General features: G+C 29.7%; 1 long non-coding RNA gene across 1 annotated transcript in view; it reads left to right on the forward strand.

The window, feature by feature from the left end:
- The window catches only part of LOC129914451 (uncharacterized), a 66,254-nt gene extending 52,766 nt beyond the window's left edge, over positions 1 to 13,488 (forward strand). Inside the window, exons 2-3 of the long non-coding RNA XR_008772185.1 lie at positions 12,236 to 12,323; positions 13,382 to 13,488. This is a non-coding gene — a long non-coding RNA (uncharacterized LOC129914451). The remainder of the gene's footprint in view (positions 1 to 12,235; positions 12,324 to 13,381) is intronic.
- The last annotated feature ends 937 nt before the right edge of the window (positions 13,489 to 14,425 follow it).

Raw genomic sequence — 14,425 nt, forward strand, 5'->3', positions numbered from 1 at the left:
TCAGCTTAATCGATCGGTAGTTATCACAGTTTCGTGTGTCTCCCTTTCCTTTGTAGATTGGGAGAAGGAAACTTTCTCTCCACTGATTTGGCATTTGGTCACCGCTAATGAGTTTGGAGATGAGAATCGTGAGCCATTTACACCCAATGTCTCCCATCTTCTTCCAGAACTCAGAGGGTATTTCGTCTGGACCAATAGCTTTTCCTTTCTTGGAGTTTTTCACCGCCACGCTAACTTCTTCGACTGTAAGGTCGGGTACTTCGTGCTTCGTCTAAATTAGGTTCGGCTGTTGGAAAGTATATCCTGGGAAATTGCTCATTTAGGAGTTCATCACAATACTGTCGCCACCTGTGGAGAATTTTGTCGTCATTCACAAGTAGTAGGCCTTGAGCATCGTTAATGAACTTTGGTGAACGTATTTCCTGAGCATTCCTTCTCCTTTGAGCGGCAATTTTGAAGATGGCTGCACCCTTGTTCATCTTGGCATGTCGCAGTTCCTGGAGAGCCTGGTTTTCTACCTCATGTTTTTGTTCTAAAAAAAACCTTCATAACTTGATTTTGAATTTTTTTTTAATTTTTTTAAAACCTAACAATAAATGTATCTAATTAGTGATGGGAACTATCGAATGATTTGAACTATCGATAGTTAGTAATTGAATGATTTGAACTATCGAATAGTTCATTCATTCATTCATTTATTCATTCGAATAAAAACTATAGAATAAAAACTATCAAATAAACTATCGATTAAAAACTATCGTATAAAAAAACTATTCGAATGAAAAAACTATCAATTAAGAAAACTATTTGAATGAAAAAACTATCGAATAAGAATAATGTTCAAAAGAAAATACTATCAAATAAAAAAAAATATTTTAATGACAAAACTATCGTAAAAAAACTATTTGAATGAAAATAGTAACTAAACTATCGAATGAAAATAGTAACTAAACTATCGAATGAAAAAACTATTCGAATGAAAATAGTAACTAAATGAATGAATGATTTAAAACTATCGAATGAATGAATATTTTGCAACTATCGATAGTTTGATAGTTTTTATTCGATAGTTCCCATCACTAGTATCTATCGATAAAAACAATTCAACTTTCTTTAACGTTGCGTTTAGAAAATAGCCACTGTTTTGAAAGTTTGTTTTACCCCTATTTACCCTATTTAATGATTGAATTTTTAAAATTCCTTTATTAATATTCACCTTTAGTTTATTACCTTTCAAATAAGCTATAGAAGATTTTTTGAATTGGAATTTATGATACTGCTAAAAATTTCATGAGAAACGGTAGAAAATGGCGTCACTTTTTTGTGGATACTGCCATGGTTCATCGATTTATAAGATGTTTTCACGCCGAAAAAATGTATTCTATTTGTTGGGTATTAATTTGTGCAAAACCTAGGTAAAGGCTTCTCATATAGTAAAAATTCGGATTTTCGATTTTCAAACAAGCTCTTATCGGTCTAAGAAAAAAAAACAAAAAAAAAATCGCCCTTTTTATCAAGGCTTTGACTGGATTATTATTATGCACCTACTGTACAAAAAACATACTAACATGTCTTTACAAATGTCCCCGAATCTTGTATTTGATAAATCTTTTCCAAACAATTTAAGGTTAAACACCACATGTGCTTCAATTTTGTGAAACACCATAAATCCACTCTCAGTGGCATAAACATTCCTTTTCATCCCTATAATCATGAACAAAACCAGTGTATCAATGAGAAGATACAAATCATTTGAAATACCATAGATCACTTCACTGATATACTCTTGATGTTTTCTCGAGGTGCATATTTGTTTCCCAAAAACATATCAGATACTCTGATCTTCTTTTTTTTTTTATTATCTTCCACAACACTTTTCCTGGTTCTATAACTCATTATAACCACAGTGATTTTCATGTCAACATACTCATGAGTGTCCCCAAATGAATATTCGATATAATATTCAAGTCGTTTTAATCGTTTCCCATGACACTTTTATAGTTCATCTTCACTTAGAGTCGATTTCCAGAGAGTCACCGTAATTAAGTTGAACAAAACCAGCACCATCAACCATATCACCATCAACCCCCAATGAATATAATAAACATAATATCACCAAATTCGAAATATCATTTTATAGCCTCTCGAACAAACACACACATGACAATGACGAGGTTTTTAAGCAGGAGGAGATACTATATCAGAATTAGACCCCTTTTTCACTCAATAGAAGACACTAAAATCATTTGAATTGAGTAAAATGGCCATATAAACCATCACATCCGTATTCACAACCACCGCGAGAAAGGAATGCTAATCTAATTAAAACCATATGTGAAGATGTGGGGCGTTGAATGCCTTACGACCATCGAACTAACAAATGAGTATTATGCAACAATAAAAGATGAAGATGAAGTAATAAAAAACCATAAATTCATGGTTAGAAATTTTTAATCATTTATTTCAATAGAGAGGGTGCGAGAATTTAGAAGAAAAAAAAACTACAAAATGTTTAATAAGACAAAGATTGCAAAATTATATTTTGATATGTTTATAATATAAATCTGAAATGAATTACAGTCGGAACTAAGAAAAATAAGGCCTCCCTCTCCCTCCTCCAGTGCGAAAAAAAAATCAAATCAATTTTGGTTTTAAAATAGTAAATCAATAGACGATTTTATCGTCGGTCTCATAAGGAAACCTCGTAACTCCAACTTTTTTTCGAAAACGATTTTTGAATGCCATTTTTTTTAGAAAATATGTCAGCGGAGCTACCCAGAAATTTTGAAGTCATTCCGAAAACTCTAAATATAATACAGTCAAATAAGGTGAAAAAAGGGGTAAACCTCGGAATGAATGCTAATAGAAAATTTTTTTTGCTCAATATCTTCGTTTTTGCATTCTATAACATAGTCTAGAAAAATCTCATGTCCGCAAGTAGCGATTGATTTTCAAGGTCAAAGCGCGAAATGGAGATTTCCAAAATTAGCAATAATAAACAATGGTATTATACCTATACACATATCATACATGATTTCAAGGTATTTTTTAATGCTGATTCCAAAAAATATATGCACTAAAAAACATCCTGGTATAATCTTGAAATTATTGCTAAAAGGCTAATTTTTTTGTTTCTATCTTTGTTTGGATATTCTATAACTTATGTAAAAAATCTTAAAAAAATTTCATGTCCGCAAGTCCTAATTTTGCAGGTTAAACTAATTTAGGTGCAGATTTAAAAAAAAAATAATAAGAAAAGTTTAAATTTGTATATGTATACCAACATAAACGACATGATTTAAAGGTATTTTTAACACTTATTCTAACAAAATTCACAAACAAGTCAACCTGACCATCCCTTAAAAGTAATGCACCTTATTCATGTTGATTTGACACAAATATAAAATTGCCCACAAAAAAACTGGGGGAAAGGGGGTGGGTGGGCGAAAAAGTGGGGTGGGTGGCAAAAATCATGGTTTTTTACGATTTCTGTCAAAATTAGACGTCGTATCGAAAAAAGTCAAATGCAAAAGTTGTAGGTAGTATAAATGTCTACAACTTTTACTCAAACATTTTTTTTTTCTATAACCTCAAAAATATTGAAAAAAATGAAAAATACGATTTCTTTGTTTTTTATTTTTATCTTTTACAAAAATAGTTGGATTTTAACAAAACTTATTTAAAAATTACTTTGTAATGTTTTGTATCTATTAAAAACGTTTTTTGAGCAAAAAGTTAGTTTTTGGATTTTTGACGAATTTAATTTGAAAAAATAGCCTATTTTTCAATAAAAAAAAAAGTTACCGAAAAAATTTTTGATTTTTGAAAAGTTTGGAATGCAATTATTAAGCTTAAAACCGTTTTTAAAGATTGTGTGGAAAAACTATACTTTTGTTTTAGAAAATATTGAGAAAAATTGAAAAAAACAAAAAAAAAACGATTTTTAAGATTGATTTTTCCGTAAATGACAGTAATATTGGCGAGAAATAATTTTCCATGGAAACCAAATTATACTTTTCTTATGGTCATTGACCTTTTTAATTTGAATCAAGCACTAGAATAGCTCTAACGTGCAAAGTTTTTGAGATATTGAGTATTGAACGTCGCAAATACTATTTTTCTGATTTTTGGCATGGTAATATGTCAAAAACGTGATGTGATAGAATTTTTCTGACTTCAGATTCGAACTCAGCACTCAAAAAACCATTAGAAAAATATACTTTGATTTCTATAAAAAAAAAAACTTTTTGACTATTGAAATCGAACAAGGCATTCGATTTTTTCTGCCCGTTTGATTTCACTAGTCAAAAAGTTTTTTTTTATGGAAATTAAAATATATTTTTCTAATGGTTTTTTGTGTGCTGAGCTTGAATCTGAAACCATGATTTTTGACACCCACCCCACTTTTTCGCCCACCCACCCCCTTTCCCCCAATTTTTTTGTGGGCAATTTATTTTTCCCCTTTCATATACCATTTATCATAAATTTTCCCACCACCCATATGCTGCTAATAATTTTTTTATTTTCAAAAATTATTGGCACTGGTCTAAATTTGGACTTGCATACATGAGATATTTTTAGATTTTTGACATAAGTTATAGAATATCCAAGCAAAGATAAAAACAAAAAAATTAACCTTTTAGCAATAATTTCAAGATTATACCAGGATGTTTTTAGTGCATATATTTTTTGGAATCAGCATTAAAAAATACCTTGAAATCATTTATGATATGTGTATAGGTATAATACCTACCATTGTTTATTAATGCTAATTTTGGAAATCTCCATTTCGCGCTTTGACCTTGAAAATCAATCGCGACTTGCGGACATGAGATTTTTCTAGACTTTTGAGGTATGTTATAGAAAGCCAAAACGAAGGTATTGAGTAAAAAAAAATTCTATTAGCATTCATTCCGAGGTTGAAAAACTTATTTGACTGGATTAATAGAAAATAAACATACATTCTCTTACTTATAATATTTTCTATCGTTGTATGTAATTTCATTGTATTAAAGTGAGTTACTACAAAATGGCAGCCAGTTAAAGTCCAATTCTAGTTGTTAAAAACCAGATTTTAGTTTTTATTTTGAAATATGCATATATATTATGGTTATTATTTTTCTGCTGCTATTGATTATTGAAAAAAAAACACAAATCTTTTTGAATTTTGAATTTTTGTTCACAAAAAATAAGTTCAATTCTCACGAACTTAGACAAGTGCCGAAGCCTTCAAAAACAATTAAAAGTAAAAAGTTAAACTCTCTACTTTGCAATAGTGTAAACAAAAATTTACATTAGTATACTAAAGCTAAAATTCGAATTTTTTTTATCATTATTTACAATTTTGGCCTATTTATTAAAATTTACACTTAAATTACTTAAAAACCGTAACATTAATCAATGTTACATAAAATCTTACGGTTTTTTAGTAATTAAAGTGTAAATTTTAGTAAATAGTCCAAAATTTTAAATAATGATAACAAAATTTTCGAATTCAAGCTTTTTACATTTACCGAGAACATGTACTATGGTATACTAATGTAAATTATTGTTTACAATTTTTGGAAAGTAGAGATTTTAACGAACAAAATGCCCACCGATTTTTTGAAAAAAGCTGATATTTCGACACGTGAATTTTCGATTGAAAATTAGGGTTTTTTTTTTGGTATAAAGTCAAAAAAAGGTTAAAAAATATATATTTTAAATCAAATAAATTACTGTGTAAGGTAAGTTTTCACCAAATTTCGTAAAAAAAAACATATTTTTTGAAAAAGATAAAAATAAAAAACCAAAAACTCGGTTTTTTGAATTTTTCATATAATTTTTGATCTTATGTGAAAAAATTGTTAATACATAAGTTTTAGATCTTTTTATTACCTACAACCTTGCCATACAACTTTTTTCCATTGGATTTGTAGTTTTGACGAAAATCAAGATATACCATTTTTTACCATTAAAAACTCAACCCTACCACTTCCCGAACTCGGCTCGCTAGTAATTTATTTTTCCCTTCATTTTTATCATATTCACCTCCTTTTCCAATGGGTTTCATTTTCCTATGATTTTTTTTGGTTTCAAAAATTATCGACCCTGGGCTAACTACCAATATCTTATTTTATAAAATAAAAATTAATATAACAATCTACAAAATTACTGTTTTTCCCATTCCAAATTGCAATTTCGTCATATCATAATATTAACATCCCTTTTCCCTCTCAAATGTAACATTTCCATCTCAAAGTATCAAATGTGTTAACAGAATTTAAATTACTCGTTGCCCGAAACTGGACAATTTATTCAGAATATTTATATATTTATACTTGACCAGCATTCGGTAGCATAGTAATAGCAGTTAAGAAAGAAAAGAAGAAGGGTGCGGTGATTCAATACAAAAGTACAAGAGTAAATAAATTGTCTTTCAGTTGATATTCCAAAAGATAGAAATCTTTACGAGCTTGGCGGACATTTTCTTTTTCCAAAAATTTCCAGGACATATCTTGTATTTTTGTTACGTGTATTTCGAAATGTATCAGTTATATGAAACATTCTTACGTATAGAAGAGTATAGGGGAGGGGGATGCTTATCCTGTTTTTATTAATTAATGAAGAAATTCATTCAAGAGAGATCCAGTGAGCCAGAGTAACTACCAATTAGAGGAAAATTCCTTTTTCGTATATTTATATATCTTATAACAACTCTATATTGAGGGTCCTTCCAACTTAATTGCTATCCTGTTTAACATATTCACTATTCAGATCAAGTGTCGTCTTTGACAATGAATTTTGGGCTTTTTAAAATTTATGTGAAGGAAACTAGCAATTACTGTTGTACGGTTATGAGTATGTTAATATGCGACTCGTGTGGTATAATTTCTTGAAATTGAAGCTGCAAATTGATCCGAGTGGTCAAGTTTTCTTTCAATATAAAAGATACCTCTAACCACAAGACACACATGAGGGAGAAGTTGGGATATACAAGAAGCAGGCATTAGGCTTTTGAAGATAATTCCTGAAACTCATTACTTATGTAAAGTTGGTAAAATTGAATTGATTTTCTTCTTCTTCTTCTTGATGGGAAGAAATTTATTAATATTCTCAAGGCATCATCAGTAGATATTGTTAATTTGGAAGAGGGGATCAGAAGATTTTTCGGGAAATTAACAGAATGAACAAGTTTTAAAAATGTAGAATGGGCAGTTCTTTGAATTTCTTCCAAGGCTCCAGGGCGACTGGGTCGAATTTCTTCAAACATCGGTTATCTAAAATTTCTGTAGAAGGTTAGGGTACAACCAACCGTATTTTTCCCGTATAAAAGTTCTCTGGGAGTCAGACACAATCCCGAAATTTTGAATTCAGAATAACGAAAATCCTAAATCCCGAAAACCCAAAATCCAGAAAGGCCAAAATCCCGAAAATAAAACAGAAAAATAAAAAATAATAGGTACCTACCTACACAAGATAAATAACAATTTAAACATACAATATTATTATAACTTAAATATTAAAACTCTTAATTGTATTGGCCCTTAGTAATAGACCCTAATTCAGCGAAAGCTTGATTTGAACAAAAAATAAAACATGAATTTCATTTCCAAATAAAATAAAATGCACGACTGCGGTCGCACCTACTTGATCTTATGGTAAAAGTAACTCTAAAAAATACATAAAATCTTTTTTTATAATTAATGAAACACCGTTTTTAATGATTTTCATCACAAAAAAAAGTATGCCATCTGATTTCTTGTATGAAAAGAAATTTTTAGAAACAAAATTTTTGAAAATCGTTTTAAAAAAAAATAATTTTTTATATATAAAAATTTTCCAACATTTTTCAAAATAAAAGTTGTTATGCCATTTTTAAGAAATAATTAATTTGTATATAAAAAAGAAATTTCAAAATTTTTACCAACCTGTTTTCGAAAAATTTATTTTTCAAAAAAAAAATTTGAAATATTTTTTAAAAATCCAAAAGTATGTTTTTCGAAAATTTTCGAAAATTTTCGAAAATTTTATTATAACCTTTACTAAAACGCTTTTTTATAAAAATTTTTGTTGAAATGAGGTTAGCCTAAAAAAACCGTTCTATGGCATGTACAGTTAATAACGGTACAAAAAATATTTTATATCACTCAAAACTACAAACTGCCAAAATTGAAGAAAATCGCTCGAGTAGTTTAGGCTATAGCTCGAGGTACAGACGGACAGACAGACAAAATTGCCGGACCCACTTTTTTGGCATTCTCCATCATCGTAATGTCATGTAAAATTGTTATCTCGAGTTCGATTTTTGTTTTAGGAATCCCAAACTTACCCTATAGTACCTATATCGCAAGTAAAAAGTGCTAAGATTTCGGGCTCCCATTCGGGATTCCGGGCTGTCGGGATTCTAGGTTTTCAGGACTTTTGGTTTTCGTATAATTTTGGATTTTCGGGATTCTGAGTTTTCGGGATTCTATATTTTCGGGATTGTGGATTTTCATGATTTTGGGTTTTCGGGATTTTGACTTCAATTAAAGTTCTCTTAATGAAAAGGTTTTGAAGTATTCTCTTGATCTTGATCTCAATAAGAGGCCCTACGCTGAGACACATAAATCTTCCCAGAATTCTCCAAGTGCTGCATTCGCATAAGGGCTTCGACTTTTCAACTCGTATTTCACAAAATTACCTCTGCTGTGTGTTGTATAGATACCGTTATTCAATTCATTTCAATTTAACTTGATGATCACCTTAATTGATTCCATAGCTGCTGGGCGTATAAACTGTAACGATCGACCTAAGGAAGAATGAACTTTCCAATAAGGTCCATTTGCTATATGCGAGTCTCAAGTTCCATACATACTTTTGTTGATATCTTACGGTGACGGTGGTGGTTAGTGATTCTTTTTTTCTGTATCCCTCTTGTGGTCCCTTCAACTTTATTTTGTTGATGCGATGAATTTGCTATCATTATTCTCAATTAAGCGGGTGCGTTGCCGCACCGTTTCGAGGAATTTTATTCTGAACAAAAATTAAATCGAAAACCTGCCACCGTTCCCCACGTTTTTATTTTATTTAACTTTTTTTTTCTCTTCTTTCTCTCTCTTTGAAACATGAAACAAACAAACAACCAATTGTTGCTGATGAAATCTTTCACGCTGCTGCTGCACGGCAGTTCTACACCGGTGACGACGGTTATATAAAAATTTGTTCCTGCTGCAGCGTACGTATCGTTCTTTCTCTCTGATGTCAGTTGGATTGTTCATCAAATTCAATTAAAATCAATTAAAAGAACTGAACTGGACTGGAGTTTGGGAGCAGCACACAAATATACACTTTTTTTTCTACTTACTTCGTTACGGTTTTGGGTCTTTAAATATTTTTAGGGAAACACATATAACCTGGAATTGAATATTCTTTCTACAAAACAATATCACATATGGGAGCATTGTGGGTTGTAAATTTGAGGGTAAAGTTATTTTATTGTATATTCCCTGGCCAGACTGTTGCTTGAAAATTAATTTTTCAATTTACCTTAATTGCTGTTGGAGAGGAATAAATGTCTCTAAAGAATGCGGGCGGTCTAATGAAAATTAAAGTGGTTTCTCCAAAAAAAGGTGAGTCAGCAAAAATTATTTCATTTGCTATTTGCATTATATGAATGTAGCTTAAGGGTAAGGGCCTTTTTCATATCCCGCATACTATTTCGGTATGTCAAAAAGATTGGTTGGTAGGTTTTTTATTTTGTATAACAAATTTTGATTGACATATCAGATAAACTGTCAATAGTAAAAAAGAAATGTGATGGTTAGTAAAGAGAAGAAATGCGAAAGTTAATTGTTGCGCTAATATTTACATCTTTCTATAGCATCATTTATTCAAGTAGCATTTTTTTTTAGAAATAACCCCTTAATTTTTTTTTTTTTTTAAATGCCAGAATTTTTACTTTTGGTGAAAATTGCAATGTGGGAAAAAAGAAGAAATTTTGGAAATTATGTTAGACAGTTATGAAAAAAAAAATCGAAAAATAAAATAATACATTCTGGCTTAGTTTCCAAACATTTTGGAAAAAGTGCCTACAAATTAATAAATTCGGGTTTATTTTTCACATTTCATTTTGGAGAAAAAAGGCCAAACAAATAATAATTCGATGAACCATGGCAGCCACCACAAAAAAGTGACGCCATTTTCTAACGTCACACTCTCGCACTTTCGCAGTGCGGCAAAAAATTTCAATTAAAAATTAAAAATAAACTATTAGAGATACAAAAATCTTCTATATAGCTTATATGAAAGATAATAACCTAAAGCTTACTCCGTATGAAGAATTTTTAAAAATTCCGTCATTTAATAGGGTAAACAGGGGTAAAACGGAAAGATGAAATTTGGGCTAAAATCTAAACGCAAAGTCGTAGAGAATTCATTTTTTCTGCTATAGATAGATGAGATTAATTTAAGAATAACTGTATTTAAGAAAAAAATCTAAAAAAAAATTTGAAACTAAGCTATAACGTTTTGTTTAAACGTTGTACACGTGTTGGGGCTATGACAAAATCATGATTTTGGGTAAAGAAATTTTTTTTTGACAATTCTAAAAATGTCAGGTGAAAGATGAGAGAAAAAAAAATTTTAAATCTGATGCGGATTTTTTTTCAACACTCTGCGTTTTGAAATATGAATTTTTGAAAAAAAACCTTGTTTTTAAGGGGTATTTTTGGGTAATTTTTGATTTTTAGCTTTGTTTTGGAGCGTTCAAACTTAGGACAAGTAGGTTTTGGCCTTATGCGTACATGTGCAAAAACTTGGAATCATTTAGTGAGTTTTGACTGAATAACGGAAGAAACAAGTTTTTAAAAAACACGTTTTTTTTACCGTTTTTAACCGACTTTCATCGTTTTTTATTTTTACCTTTTTTTTTAATAGTTGCAGGAATAAAGTATACGAAGTAATGATAGAACATGACTACGACTATATGTGTGCGAAGTTTCAATCATTTTCGTAAACACAATTTTGAGGTAACGGTATAAAATTTTTTAGGGAAAATAATGGAATTAATGACGTAAGAAGTTAAAAATGCATGTTTTTTTTTTTTGCTTTTTTTGATGAAAATCATTGTTTTCCATAAATTATTTTTATACTTTTTGCGCATTGTAAAAATTTAAAAATGGTTTTGTTCTTAAGAAGAAATACTTGGCTTTTAAATAAGTAAACGCTTCAATTGACTCATTTTAAACAAAAGCACACAACCTTTTTTCTGACGACGTTATCACGTAAAATCATCGTCCGTAAACCGGCTTTACAGACAACCTCTTTTTTATTTCGTTATTTTTCTAATTTTAACAAAAAAAAACTGAAAAATGAACAAAAAACAACTAATGGAGTTACCCAGGGGTAATTTAATGATACAGTTTTTGTTGGATTAGGTAAAAATGACGGATTTAGTTTGAAGAACTTTTTGGCTTTTTTCAAAGAAAAAATAACTTATTTGTATTATACAAAATAACGATAACTCAGTGATAATAATTATTCAATTCATAAAATTATGCAATTTTTCACCAATGTTTTCTTATGACGTACCTAATCGTTATCGTTCGTAGGTACATCAACTTTGCAGACAACATCTTTTTTCACAGGTTTATATGAAAAATACACTTCTTTAAGCTTTAACTACAATTACCTAAAAAGTGAAAAAGTGGGAAATTTATAAAAGTAAAAAATTTTTATTTCTTTTTAACGCTCTAATACAACCCGCTTAAGAGAAACTGCAAAATGTCACAGTCCCTCTTTCACTTAAGCCTGTTTTTCACTTAAACGAATCCCATTTAACCGAAAAAAATATTTTTGGATCAGAAAAGTGTTTTAGATAAGCGGGTTTTTCTCTTAAGCGTGTTTCTTCTAAGCGGATTCTACTGTATTTGCTTTTGGAAAAAACTACAAAAATTTTTTTTTAGACCAAAAAATAAGCATCATTATTTTTAATTTTGCATTCGGAAAAACTGTTAATCAGTCTTATCGTTTTTGCTTGATTTTATATTATTTATCGGCTTTAAAAAGTAAATTTCAATTTTATAGGATAATGGAACTAAAATATACGAAATAGTAAAATTTGAGCTAAGTTTGCTTATTTCGCTAACGCTTATATCGAAAAGTATCAACCAGAATTTTACTATCAGGCCGTTTTAGGTATTTGATAAATTAATAAAGTAATTATTTTTTCATAAATATTTAACATTTAAAACCTTTTTTTTAATATTTTCAGATTAAATAATTCAACAGATAAAAATGAATATTAAAAAAATTTTTCAAATTATCAAGGTATGGGGATTCGATGAAAAACTATCTTATAGGTAGGTACATTGTTGCATATAACACCAATAACTTACCCCTTGCAATAGTGATTTTGAAAATCTCTTAATCGCTAAAGTTATTTCTTTAAATTAATATTGCCGTACAAATGTTCCTATTTTTGCCACTGTTACCTATTTACTTTCACGAAATAAAATCTCATAGATTTTTTCGCACAGTTGTTATTTATGTATGAATGTCTCATTTTTATTCATTCGCTTAGAATAAAGGGTCTTCGGGGGCTTTTAAACCAGAAGATAAAGGGGATTTCTCTAGCCTACAATGAATATTGGTTGACATAACATTACATTAGCGAATTAAATTGGCATCATTAGATGTCGTGGCTAAGGCATTCAACACAGAACGAAGAAAAAAAAAATATAAAAGTAAAAGTAAACGAACTAGAAGTTAAGGGATGAAGGGATGAATCTACTCCCTTTGGATATAGAAAACAAGACAAAAAACTTTTTGCATATATAAAAATGGTTGCAGATCGTGGTGATGATTTATGGTGAGCAGTGAGCACTTATATTTTTCAATTTGATGAATCCTGTTACACTTACCAACCAAACCAAAGTAAATCGTCAACCCTCATCCTATCACATCACATTGAAAAAAGAAATTCATTCATTCAATTTGTGTGATGAAAAATGCACTTGTTTTTATGCGTGTTGTTCTGCTCAATTCTATAAATTGTAGCAGAAACACGAACACCCTCTCTCTTCTAAACGTTTACTATGTCATAGTTGAAAGCTAAAAGGGATGAAAAATAAATAAAAACAAATAATATTAGAAAGTGCAAGTGGTTCTATAATACAACCTCCTCAACACAATCTGAAAACATTGTGTTGAGCTAATATTAGGCCAGGGATGGTTTTTTTTTTTTTTTGTTTTTATGATTAACTAAAAAAATTAGTTTATGTGATATTAATTTTCTTTAAGCCTTTAATCATTTAAAGTTATTGTTTTTTTTTTTTTATTAAATTAATACTGTTTTGGTTTATAAAATTATTTAATTTTTATTTATTTTTTTTTTTATTTTACTGGATTTTTTTTATAGGGAGCGAATTTTCATCCCTGGTAAGTATAGCAAGCAGAAGCAAAAGGTACTTTCGTCAATGTTCAATTCAATGGAGTGTTACAAATTGTTGTTGTTCACTTTAGAGGTTTGTGTTATTTGTGAATTGTTATAACCCTCGATTGATGCTCAAATGTCCTTTTTTTAAAATCGCTATAGGTACATTATGCGAAAGTTGACATCTGAACCAATGTTTTTTTTGTTTTTTTTTCTTTCAAATTCATTGACATTATGTATTTGTAAGGGTTAAATGTTTATAATTTTTAATTTTTTGTCATTGCTAATGAACCGGCAGTAGGTATAATAAAAGTGCATGTAGTTTTTAGTTTTAAGTTTTATTGACTTCAAAATATTTATTCAATCACAATTTTTTAGCAAGTCCCACCTTATAGCTATTAACTTAAGCCAGTTTCAAGAAGTGATACAAATAAGGAAATAAGACATTTCAATACCAAACTGAGTGGAGCCAAAAGGAGAGATGACACCTTCTGAAACCTTAGTTTTTAAGGGCACAAGGACATAATGATAAAGGACATAAGTCTGTAATTAAATTATGGACTTTGTTCCAACTTAATGGGACATAATTTCACAAAATATGTGTTAAATTATTTCTCGACTGATTTTTGACGTGATAACGTCTTATAAATCGATGAACCATGGCAGCCACCACAAAAAAGTGACGCCATTTTCTAACGTTACACTCTCGCACTTTCGCAGTGCGGCAAAAAATTTCAATTAAAAATTAAAAATAAACTATTAGAGATACAAAAATCTTATATATTTGAAAGCTTAAGCTTAATCCAAATGAAGGATTTTTAAAAATTCCGTCATTTAATTGGGTAAACAGGGGTAAAATGGAAAGATTAAATTTGGGCTAAAATCTGAACGCGAAGTCGTAGAGAATTGATTTTTTTTTCTATAGATAGATGAGATTAATTATTTAAAATAACTGCATTTAAGAAAAAATTCTAAAAAATTTTGAAACTAAGCTATAACGTTTTGTTTGAACGTTGTACATGTGTTGGG

This window comes from Episyrphus balteatus, chromosome 3, assembly GCF_945859705.1.
Source record: "Episyrphus balteatus chromosome 3, idEpiBalt1.1, whole genome shotgun sequence".
Taxonomy (NCBI): domain Eukaryota; kingdom Metazoa; phylum Arthropoda; class Insecta; order Diptera; family Syrphidae; genus Episyrphus; species Episyrphus balteatus.